General features: G+C 43.8%; 1 long non-coding RNA gene across 1 annotated transcript in view; it reads right to left on the bottom strand.

Annotated features, from left to right (window-relative positions):
- The window catches only part of LOC116098111, a 42,289-nt gene that overhangs the window by 11,452 nt on the left and 19,054 nt on the right, over positions 1-11,783 (bottom strand). The gene's annotated exons all lie outside the window — the stretch shown is intronic.

The raw sequence follows: 11,783 nt of genomic DNA, 5'->3' as shown, positions 1-11,783 counted from the left end.
GTGGCAGAGAGACCAACCAGTTCAGGGTTCTAGGGGTAAGAGAAATAAGCTATAGCAGCAACCACATGCTTTATTGTTACCCATCAAGCACAGGGAAGCTCATAGATACTCTCTTAACATTGCATTCTCAAGCCTATGGGAAATTAAAACATAGATTTCCTCCAAGTGTTTGATGTTAAAGTGAAATAAGGCCTGTCGGGGTCCTCCTCGTCCAGCAAGAAAGACGCAACGACACGAGCTCTTCCTTTTGCACTTTATTCCAGGACCCTTTAACAATGCTTCTCCCTCCTCCTCTCTCCTGCCTGCTTCTCCTTCTGCTCTAATCTTAATGTCTTCTGCTGCTCCTGCCTCTCTCTGGAGCTTACTTAAGCTCCGCCTCCTGGCCCACCCTCGGCTGTACTCCCAAGCTTAGCCAATCCCAATGGGCCATGTAGCAAAAGCAGATAGATCACCAGATGTAGAAGCAACCAATAGCAACAAGCTTAGCCAAATTAGGGTTTTGTTTACAAGGCCTCTCGCTGGGGTCTCAGCTCTCCACAGTTCCCCCTTTTAGTTTTTAAACGAAACAGGCAAGAGTAGAGGTCTGATCTCTGGTGAATAAATTGGGGACATTGTACAGGCTCTTCACCAGGTGTCACCCACCCAGTCCAAGCCAGACCCGTCCGATACCATTTTTCCAGAGGCAGGAATGAATGGGAGAATTGGGGAAAGGGCGGTATCAACCTGCATCAATCAGACATGCTCTTCTTGAGACCACTAACAGCAAACAGTGTATCCCAAGTACAGTGCTCAGCCTTACAACCTGAACGTGATGGACAAAGGCCCATCAACTAGATCAGACTCATGGGATTGGATCTCTGAGCTGTGTCTTAGCCCATTTCAATTGCTGAAATAATGGCAGAGATGGACAGTCTATAAGGAATGGGAATTTGTCTCGCAGTTTTGGACTTCTGGTTTGAGAATCTTGCATCTATTGAGTGCCTTCTTGCTATGCTATCCATGGCTGGAGGGGGAGGGCAGAAGAGGGGCCTCAAACTTTTTCCCCTAATGAATCCACTCTGAGAATGACTAGGTCACTGCTGTAACCACTACAGTCATTCACTCATGAAAGCTGAGCCCTCATGCCTGACCTCCCCACTCTCATTAGCTCCACTGCACTCCTGCACCAGTGACTACACTCCTAATGTATATTGCCTAGGGAAGGGGGTGATGCTCAAGCCAGAGCACTCAATGATAAGTATTTATGGTAACTGTAAAGATACATGAATACTATGAGGTACTGTGAATAATGGGTCCTCAAACTTGCCTCCTTGGTTCTTTCCTGACAAATTAGGCTCTGTTCTGGTGATGGGATAAATTAGCCAACTTAGGTTTCAAAGCTTGTCAACTTTATAGTCACACAGTTAGTTTATGTGCCATTTTCTATATTGCCACAGACGCATAATTCACAAGTAACCTCCATTGACTGACCAGGCACATCCAGCTAAGTTTAGATAAATGGTAGATGGATTAGGCAAATGGGTGATAGACTGATAAGTAGAAGGTAGATAGATAGATAGGTAGATAGATAGATAGATAGATAGATAGACAGATAGATAGATGATGGGCTGATACAGGAAAGAAAATGGTCAACTTTTAATCTCTCTTTCCTCTAAGTAATAGTTTTTCAATCTGAAACATTACCAGTGGCTATTTCACAAAGCCTTGGAAACCTTCAGCCCCAGTCGGTCCTGCACCTGCACAGAGGACACGGCACAAACCAGGGGCTGCTCCCTCCTCTGCTGCCTCAGACCTGCCCTGTTTCTATGGGGATGATGTATTTCCCTCTTAAGTAGGATTCTATCACTGAGATAACTGGGGTTAATTTCAAATAATTCTTAGAAGGTTGTCTTAAAGAACTTTTCCCCAATCTGCTACTGCTGATATATATATATGTGTGCTGCTGATATATATGTATATATTTATATATATATATATACACACACACATAAAAAATATATATATATACATACATACACACACACATACTCCTTGATCATTGGTGTATATACATATATACATACATGTATACATATATATGTATGTATGCATGTATATATACATACATATATATGTATATGTGTATATATATATATATATATATATATATATACCCAATGCCTCTGATGTTGTATACTCAACCTACCTACCTTTAGAATATGAAAAAAAGGCTCGTAAAAGAGGACATAAAAACAGCTCTCTCCCTAATGGTGTCTGGAACCAATCTAAAGTGAACATTTTGTCCTTTTTCAATACACCATTAAGTAGCTGGTAGAATGTGTTGTGTTGGTTACTACAGTATAGAAATGACTATACAGAGGAAGGGGGTGGCAAGCGAGGAGTTCTAGCTGGGGATGTGGGAGCAGGCTCTCAGAGGCATGCTGGCCAGGGTGGGTCTGCTGAATTTCTAGAAAAAGCATGCAGACAATGGACTTGCACATGCCTAAGGCCAGGTGAGAAAAGGGAGAGAAAGATGAAGGGTCTTGGATGAAACACACAACCATAACAAACAGGTGACATCTGCAAGGGAAAAGCTGTGTGGGAAAGCCATGGGTGTCATCCTGCCAGAGAGACACAGATAGAAAGGGACAAAGCTCCCAGGACTTGGTTGCTAGTAAACTCTGGAAAACAAGGAAAATGAGCAGGCACCAATTCTGGAAAACAGCGTGGCATCCTGTTGCAGCCGCCTGCAGCTGCATATGATCAGGTCTTCTGGAAGAGAAGTAGGAGCCTAAAAGAATAAAGGGAACTGGACAGTAAGAGGGAATAAAAAATGGGACCAAGGCATGGTGGTGCTTTTAGTCTGCCATGTATTATTCAACTGTGTAACAAGTAGGCAGGCAGAAACTCCTCCCCGAGTCTGTCAGCATCTCGAGACCCAATCAGCATCTTCATCATCAGTCTCTGGAGGCGGGAGTTCCGGTGTAACAGGAACTTGGAGAGAGGCGTGGCTACTAGCAGAGGCTTGGCAAGGCAAGGTCTGAGAGAACCAGCTCCTTGTTGGAGGAAGGTCACACCATCCCCTCAGCAAGTCAAAGATAACAGCTATTGCATGCTCTGCCACCCTACCTCTCGGCACATATTGAAATCAGGGTCTCAAAAATACACAAGTGAGCATGTTCACAGCAACGCTAGTCACAGCAGGCAGAGGGAGAAGCAGCCCAAATGTCTATTGAGTAGAGGAGGAATAAATAAATAGAGCGTGTTTATATTCTAGAACACTGTTCTGCCTTTAAACTGGAGGGTGCTTTGGCACACACTTCAGCAGGGTGGACCTGGAGGGCACTGCATGTGTTCATTGAAATAAGCCAGAAGCAAAAAGATAAGTCAAGTGTGATTCAATTTTTATGATTTTATGATGAACAGAGGTCCGTTGGCTTATTGTTTTGGATTCTGGGAAGTCCAGACTGTAGGGGTTGCTGTCTGCCAAGGCCCTCATCACTATATCAGTCTGTGGTAGATGAGGAAAAGAGCTAAAGCTGCATGCCTGCAATTATTCAAAGTGCTAAGCGCCCTCAGATTTACAGTCATTGCCAGTGCTACAGGGTGGAGGGAGCTGTGAGTTTCAGATACGAAGATCAAAATCTCTTGATCTTGGGGGCTGGAGAGATGGCTCGCTCTTGAGGAGGACCCAGGTTCAGTTACTTTTTATGTGAGGCTGTTCACAACCACCTGTAATTCCAGATCCAGGGTATCTGATGCCCTCTTTTGGTTTCTACAGGCAAGCATGCACATGCACGCACGCACACACACACACACACACACACACACACACACCACCTTTTTGAAGATTAAAAGAAATTAAAAAGAATATATAAAAAGGGGAGTAGGGTAGCCCTGAAGAAGTAGCTCAGCCTTCAAGAGCACATACTGCTCTAGAGGACTGATTTGGTTCCCAGCACTCACGTCCGGGGTCATAACTGTAACTCTAACACCCTCTTCTGGCCTCTTGGAATACCTACACTCCCATGCACATATAGCCACCCCAAATGCATAATTAAAAAAAAAAAAACAAAATAAAATTTCAAAACAAGTTTAGAAACTATTTTAAATATTTATTTATTTTATGAGTGTGAACATTTTGCTGGTATGTGTGTCTGTGCCCTATGTGCAAGCCAGGTGCCCCAGAAGATCAGAGGAGGGCACTGGATTTCCTGGAACTTGAGTTACAGACAATTGTGAGACACCCACCATGTGGCTACTGGGAAGCATGCGGCATGTACTCTTACCCTCTGAACTCTCCATCCTCTGCCCCACAACATTTTTGAAAAGCTCTTGATGAAAACAGAGACAAGAGAATTATTGTAAACTCAAAGCTAATCTGGGCTACATAGAGAAATCCTGCCTTTCTAAATTAAAAGGAAAAGGAAAGGAGAGAAGGTGGTTGAGAGGAAAGGGAGGAGGGGAGGAAAAGTAAAAGGGGAAAAGCTCTTATAATCTGCTTCACAGCAATGTAGATCTCCTTAGCATTATTAACTACACACTTAAAAATAGTTAAGGGAGTATATTTTATGGTTTGCTCCCCCTCACACACACATATACATAGACACATGCTAAGTGGTTTGAATAAGATTGCCCCCATAACCCTTTGGTGGTGGGCTGTGATGGGAAATTGTAAGTGGAAATAAACCCTCCCCACCACAAGATGCTTTTGGTTACGGTGTCTTATCATAGCAGCAGACACCCATCTAGACAGCCCCGTCAAAACTTAGCATCCAGCTCTTGCTTTCTTAATGAGCATTTTTCAATATCAAATAAAAGGCTCCTTGAAGTACTAATTGATTCCAGGACTTGGCAGGAAAAAATAAGAAAGAGCTTGGAATATTTCATGATGAAAAAAAAAATTTAAATGGTGCTTTCAGAAGGATGGGACTTCTCAAAAAGAACCAAAGAGTAGGGGCCCCCCCGAGGGCCAAGTCTAAGAAGTGGAATGCCAAGCTGTCGAACTGACTACCATCCTTAAATTAGTCACTCTGTCTCCTTAGGTAAATTAAAGTTGATATGCAGTTACATTTAAAAGGGCAGTTTATTCTTATCAAAACATTCTGATTTTAAAAAGATGAAAGAGAATGAAGGATGGGGAGGATGGATGGGGAGGAAGGCTAATGGCATGCCTGTATGGAGATGTTGTGGTGAGACCTTTTACTTTGTAAGCAGACTTTTAACAGTTCATTTTCAAAATAGAGAGGAAAGACTATAGGCATACTATCTGCCTCCTGGCCCACACAGTGTGACCAGCACCATCGTTCCTTACCCACAAAAGAGACAGGGACCTCTGAGTCCATGAACAAAAACTGTTGTAATTCCCACTTTTTAAAGATGTCCGTCACAGCAATGAAAAACTGTCTACCATGGAAAAACTGGTGTCCTAGAAGGGGTTCTCTTTAACTACTCCTGATGATATGTTCAGGAGTCTTTGGAAGTAGCTAAGGTTCTGGAGACTCTTACGGATGGACAAAATGCATTTGCATTGTGAAGTGGCCTTTGAGGATGTTTGGGTGTCAGGTTGACAAGGGCAGCCTTTGTGGTAGTTAAACCAATCAACTTGATGGAATTTGGTATCACCTAGGAGAGAGACCTCCCAGTGTGTCCATGAGGATATTTCTAAAAGTATTCAATTGAGATAGAAAGATCCACCATGAATGTAAGTGGAACCACTCCACTGTGCTAGGGTCCTGGACTGGATGAAAAGAAGCAAGTGACTACAGTATTGCCGCCATCTCTTTCCTGTCTGCAGACACACATGACAACCCATACTACACTTCTACCTCCATGCCATCCCTGCCATGATGCATCATACCCTCAGACTGTGAGTCAGGATGAGTTCATCTGCCCTTCTTCCTTCCTTCCCTTCTTCCCTTTCCTCTTTTTCTCCTCTTTTTCCTTCCTTCCTTCTTCCCTCCCTTCCTCCCTTTCTTCCCTCCTTCCTTCCTCCCTCCCTCCCTTCCTTCCTTCCTTCCTTCCTTCCTTCCTTCCTTAAGTGATACTTGTTAGGTATTTAGTTAGCATATAACCAATATGGTCTTTGAGGCCATTTTTAGAGACTTAGCTAAGGGAGGAGAGCCTCTCTGAATGAAGACAACACCAACTCATAGGTTGAGATCTCAGACAGAATAGAACAGGAAGCAGAGAGCCTGGGAGCACAGGCATTCTCTCCCTGCCTCACCACCACCCCTCCTCCCTACGTCCATCCTGGCTGCTGTGATGAGAGCTATTCTGCCTTGCTAAACCCTTCCTGCCCTGTTGGATTGGAACCTCTGTCAGAAACTTTGCTTTCTGATTTCAAATCATTCTGCAACTGTTTGTGCCAAGAACTCACTCTATAGACCAAGCTGGTTTCAGACTCAGAGATATGCCTGCCTCTGCCTCCCACCTACTGGAATTAATAATGTGTTATTTATTTAGCTGAATATCCAAGATATTGTGATTGTAGCTGATATAAAAGTAACTGTTGAACAGATACTTTCTGTCATTTTCCTTGCAGTAATCCTTTTGAAAAACTGGCTAAAAAGAAAAGAAAAAGAGAGGGAAAAGCTGTAAGCAAGTTCTACAGTGATACCTTCTACAGGTAGAACATACCAAGCAGAGCCAAGATCGGTAAATGTTTGGAAGTAGTCAGTCTACTAACATAGCATCAAAGCACCATACTTTGGGCATTAGATTGAGGATGAAGAAACCCAGCACTCAGCCCGGTTACTTTTACGTTATATCTTGAGAAAGGGTCTCACTAAGTGACCCAGGTCTTACATTTACTTTGTCACCCAGATAGGTCCTGGACTTTGGATCCTCCTGCCTCAGTCCTCACTCTAGCTTGAATTATAACCCTATACCAACAGGCACTGCTCTAGAGCTAAAAAGAAAAAAAAAAAAAACATCTTGATGAGAACTTCATTGGATAAAAAAATCAATAGCATATTGAGTTTGTAATGAATTATCTCCAAGAGTTCTGATGGTTTACTAAAATACATGCTTGTTGGAACACAATTACAGCCAACTTTATGTGTAGTGGCGGTCTCCTTTCCCCTTTAAACCACTTACTCATGGAATAATAAATAATGTCCCCAACTACTGTGAGTAAGCAGCCTGGCATGAAGGACAGGATGTAAGGTAATACTTAGTTCCTACTCTTAAATTTATTTTCACAATTATGTGGATAATTAACATGAACAAGGAAATCAATATAGTATGGTAAGTATATAAATACATGTGCTATCACATATATAACACACACACACACATATATATATGTACTGGCTATTTCTGGTTGTCCACTTGACTATTTCTGGAATGAACTACAATCCAGAATTGGAGGGCTCTCTTGAGGCATAGTGGCTATGAATTCCAGAAGATTAAGACAGGAGGATCTCCGAGTTCAAGGTCATCTGGCCACAAATACCTTTACCTGTGAAGCCATCTTGCTGGCCCTAATTTTATTTCAATTAATACAAAGTTATAGATTTCCTTATGTTTAGTTTTGAGGGATTCCCTAGCTCCTTCTCATTTCTCTGCCCTGTCCTTGCTTGTACCCACCCGCCCCCAGTATTCCCTCCATATTATCCATATTACATGCGTTCCATGGTACCCCCTCAGCTCCACAAAGCCTCCTTACTTCTCTCACTGACCTCTACCCACTCTTACTGGTACCTAAATATACACATATATAAAAACTATCTACATATGAGGAAGAACATACAGGGTTTGTTTTCACAAACCTTGGCCACCCCACTAAATGTAGTATTGTTCAGTTCTATTCATTTTCCTGCAAATTTCATAATTTTATTTAATTTTTCTCAATGGATGGAACTTTAACCTCTTTCCACCTCCCACCCCCAGTTCCTTCTCACTCACTACAATCTGCTCAGGTTTCTAAGTCTCCACACCTTATTCCTCAAGCCCAGTTGAAGCTGATTCTCCCTCCCACTCCCAGCAAAAGACAGATGGTTGGAAATTGTAAAAACCATATTTCCCTCTGCAAAACAATAAGTGAATGTAGTAAATAAATGAACAGATGAAAATTTCCCCTTGGGCTTTTGTCCATGTATGCCCACTCCTTTATTGAGCTCCTTCCCTCCTCAGAGGCTCTGGTACCTTAAAGCCATTGAGTCCAACAATGAGCCCATTGTTTATCTCTACATTCACAAACAAACAGTGCTCCCCACCCAACCTCTACAACAAGATGTGGGTTTGCAGCTTCTGCATCCAAGCCAGGCCCTGGGTGTGTTCCCCTACACTTCTGCCAACTAGTCACCAAGCCCCCATGAAACTGACCCCTTCAGTACATCTCAGATCCTATCTGAAAATCTATTTTATGATTAATATTACACATCATATTAATATTTCATATCTTCCAGGTTTATACTATCACTTTCTCTGCCCCCACTACTGCCTGGGCCTCAGTCTTCTTCATTTTTTGTGAAATAGTTTAAGTGTAATCCTCTCCTCCCCGCTCTGGTATCGCCTGTATTCCTGTCCACTCACACCCCACATGGTGTCCAGGTGTAGATCTGCCTTCATACTCACAGACTGAAACATTTTGGTGTTCCCTGGCTGGCTCGAACTGCTTTTGTTGGCCCTTGCCAGCCTTGCATCCTCACGTCCGGTAAGGAGATGGCTCAGCAATTAAGAGCTGCTCTTCCAGAGGATCTGGGTTTAACTCCTAGACCCGCTTGGCAACTTACAACCATCTATAACACCAGTTCAATGGGATACAAAAGCTTCATACAGACATGCATGCAGGCAAAATACCAATGCACATAAAAGAAAAATTTAAAAATTACTTAAAAAGAAAGAATTGCTATCAAATTTCTCCCCTGTTGGGAGGTGTGTAAATGCCAGCCATTTTATGAGCTGTTTCATTAATACAAAAGCCCCTTTGCAGAAATCTAAATTTAGACCTGATTCTTCCCTTTCAGATAATAAAAATAAAGCCAGGAATTATGCTCAAGTTTATATAAATCCAGGAAAGCTCAGGCTGAACCCAGGTGTTCAGCCGCTAGCTGGGGCGTGCACAGGCTAACAAACCTGACTGACCTCCGAGTGCACTAAGCTCTGTGCAGCAGGCTGCAGTTTTCTCCTTTGGAAAACATTCCATCCACTTACTTGCTGATGATGGAATCTAGCTGCAACCTAAGCCTTCCGGAAGATCCCCTCAGAGACTGTTATCCACCTCCATTATTACCCGATCCCTATAGACTCTCCTGGTTCATCATTCAGTTGGGGCATGCTAATAGTTTTTATCCGTCTTTCTTCCCAGCAGTTAGGAAAACATTTGATACACAAAAAGTACAGGTTTTTCAAGGTCTTGGAACAGCAAGGATCAGTTTCCGTAACAACCAGTTTCTTTGTTTCTTTGATTTTTTATTATTATTACCTTTTGGTAAATAATGTGTCAAAAATGCAGATCTGACAATTTTAAAAAGCAATGAAACAGCTGGGGATGGTGGTATATGCTTGTAATCCTTCCACTTGGGATGGGGGGGGGGGGGGGGGGAGGAGAGTTCAAGGTTTGTTTGGGCTAGCGAGAGAAAGACTATCTTAAAGAAAATTGAAGCAGAAACCATGAGGCAGTGACTTCAAAGGTGTGGGTGCAGGAAGTTCTACTTTTTTTTTTCTTTTAGTACAAGTTTTTGTGCAACTAACCCCACTAGGACCAAAAGATCTGACCTATAAGATACCTGAGGATTTCTTCACACTAGAGATAAATCAGCCTCTGGCACGATTGTGGCTTAAAAGGCACTTTAATGACTAAACAAAAGATGTGACTAACCCCTGCAGTAGCACTTGCTGAGACATGCATGTGCTAACTAACATCCACTTCCCCATATCTCCGGGTTCTTTACTCAGCCTGGCGGTTCTGAGAAAACAAGGGTGTGGAGTGAGGTCAGCAAAAGGAAATGCTTTAACTCCCAGAAAGTGATCTCTCTCAGGCGAGCTCCTCAGAGGAGCCCACAGAGGACCTGAGATCCCAGGCCAGGTCACAATTATACGGTTTGTCTGGAACTTGGAGTCAGAGTGATGTGCATGGCTGAGTGCTGTCTCCGGCCAGTGTTCCACAGGGTGGGCAGAGAGGTCTCTCTGTGTGATGAGAACATGAAAGGGAACATAGGGCAGGGAAACAAGCTTGGGTTCATGGGTATATAATGCCTGAGAGGCCGAGCGTATGGCTCGAGTTCTCTCCAGGCCAAAGCGAGGCAGATCAGAATCGAGAGGGGTTCCACCTGACTGGGAACATTCCAAGGAGTCTTCCGCAGATGTGTGCTCCTGGGTCTGGTCTGTATGCAGCCAGCACAGCAGCATGGAGGAAGAGTCTGTCACGGGTGGAGACAGAGCATCTTAGCAGAGTCCCGTCTCCGGAAAAGGCTGAGACTGTTAGCTTAAAATCATGCTCCCGGGCATAAATTTCTATTTGCTTTCTTTTTTTAATGTGTGTGTGTTTGTTTGTTTATTAAATGTATTCACCATTGCTCTCTTCAGACACACCAGAACAAAGCTGTATACATGAGCCCATGAATAGGAGTAGTTTTCTGCAGTGGGGATATATAGATAGCAGTCGGCTCGGCTAATGGGTACAGGGCCCTCAAGACCGTGCTGAGGACCTGGGTTCTTACGGACTTCGCAGCTATCCTTCCTCTCATTCCTGCAGCCATCACCACAATGCAGAACCTGGCATGTTACAAAAGCCTGCAAATGGATCTCTCCCATCTGGCCTTGCTCCCTTCATCCATTCTCTGCTCTAAACCCTTGGGATCCACTGTAGGTGCATCCACTCTACAACGAAAGAGAAAGCAGAGCTCAGTTGCCAAGGACCAGAGATATCTGCCCAGGAGCAAGCGGGAACTTTCTGAGCAGTAGTGGGGTGCTGTACCCAGACTGTGGTAGCGGCTGCTCACTTAACTGGGGGTACTTAATAACATGGTAATTCCCATTTTTAAATCAACCCCCTTTCACTGTCTTGGCACTTGCCAATCACTATGATTGGCACACCCCTCAGCCCATGCATGGCCTCTGGCCACCTCAGCCTCTATCTCCTCCTCACCATGGTGCCCAGCCTCACTCTTTCTTGCATCTGCTGGATGGGGCCTGGCCTCCTCTTTAGAACTGTGTGCTCACTTGTTCTTTCTGACCAGAACCTGTATCCTCCCTCCCACTGCTGCTCTCTATGGGCAGCTGGCTGCTGCTCATCTTTCAGGGATGGCATGAAATCTTAGGGCCTGTGCATCATCTTGTCTATACTTTCTTTCCATGTACAACCTTGAAAAAGGCTAAGAATGGTAGTTCAGCTTCTCCATCCACGCTAGATCTCTCACTTCAGGAGGCCAGGGGCTGCCCTGCCCTACTCTCTACCACCTCTCTGCTACCTAACCCAGTTCCTGGGATGAAAAGGGATCAATAAATAAACTCACTGAAGGGTTTTAAGAAAGTTTAAGAGAGAGAGCATATGTGCATATGAGTTTCTAACAGATGTCTCAACTAAGAAATTGAAAATATCTCAGGCATTTCTGTTTTTCACAGTGGCTGAGAGCCTTTATTGCCATGTAGTAGCCTGAGGCCAGGCATGCTAGGCATTCCTCAACGCTGTTGTAGAAAGATCACCCCATCTGGGCCTGGGAAACAGCTGTGAGACATGGAAAAGCAAGGAAGAGGAGTTGAAATGGGTATGACTAGCTGGAAGGCTTTCCAAACCATGAGTGCCTGTGGCCAGGGAGAGATCCTGCAACAAGCAAAATGGAGTGAAACAAAGTGTG

Source organism: Mastomys coucha, unplaced genomic scaffold (genome assembly GCF_008632895.1).
Source record: "Mastomys coucha isolate ucsf_1 unplaced genomic scaffold, UCSF_Mcou_1 pScaffold20, whole genome shotgun sequence".
Classification (NCBI taxonomy): Eukaryota; Metazoa; Chordata; class Mammalia; order Rodentia; family Muridae; genus Mastomys; species Mastomys coucha.
This window is presented reverse-complemented; position numbering and strand designations above follow the sequence as displayed.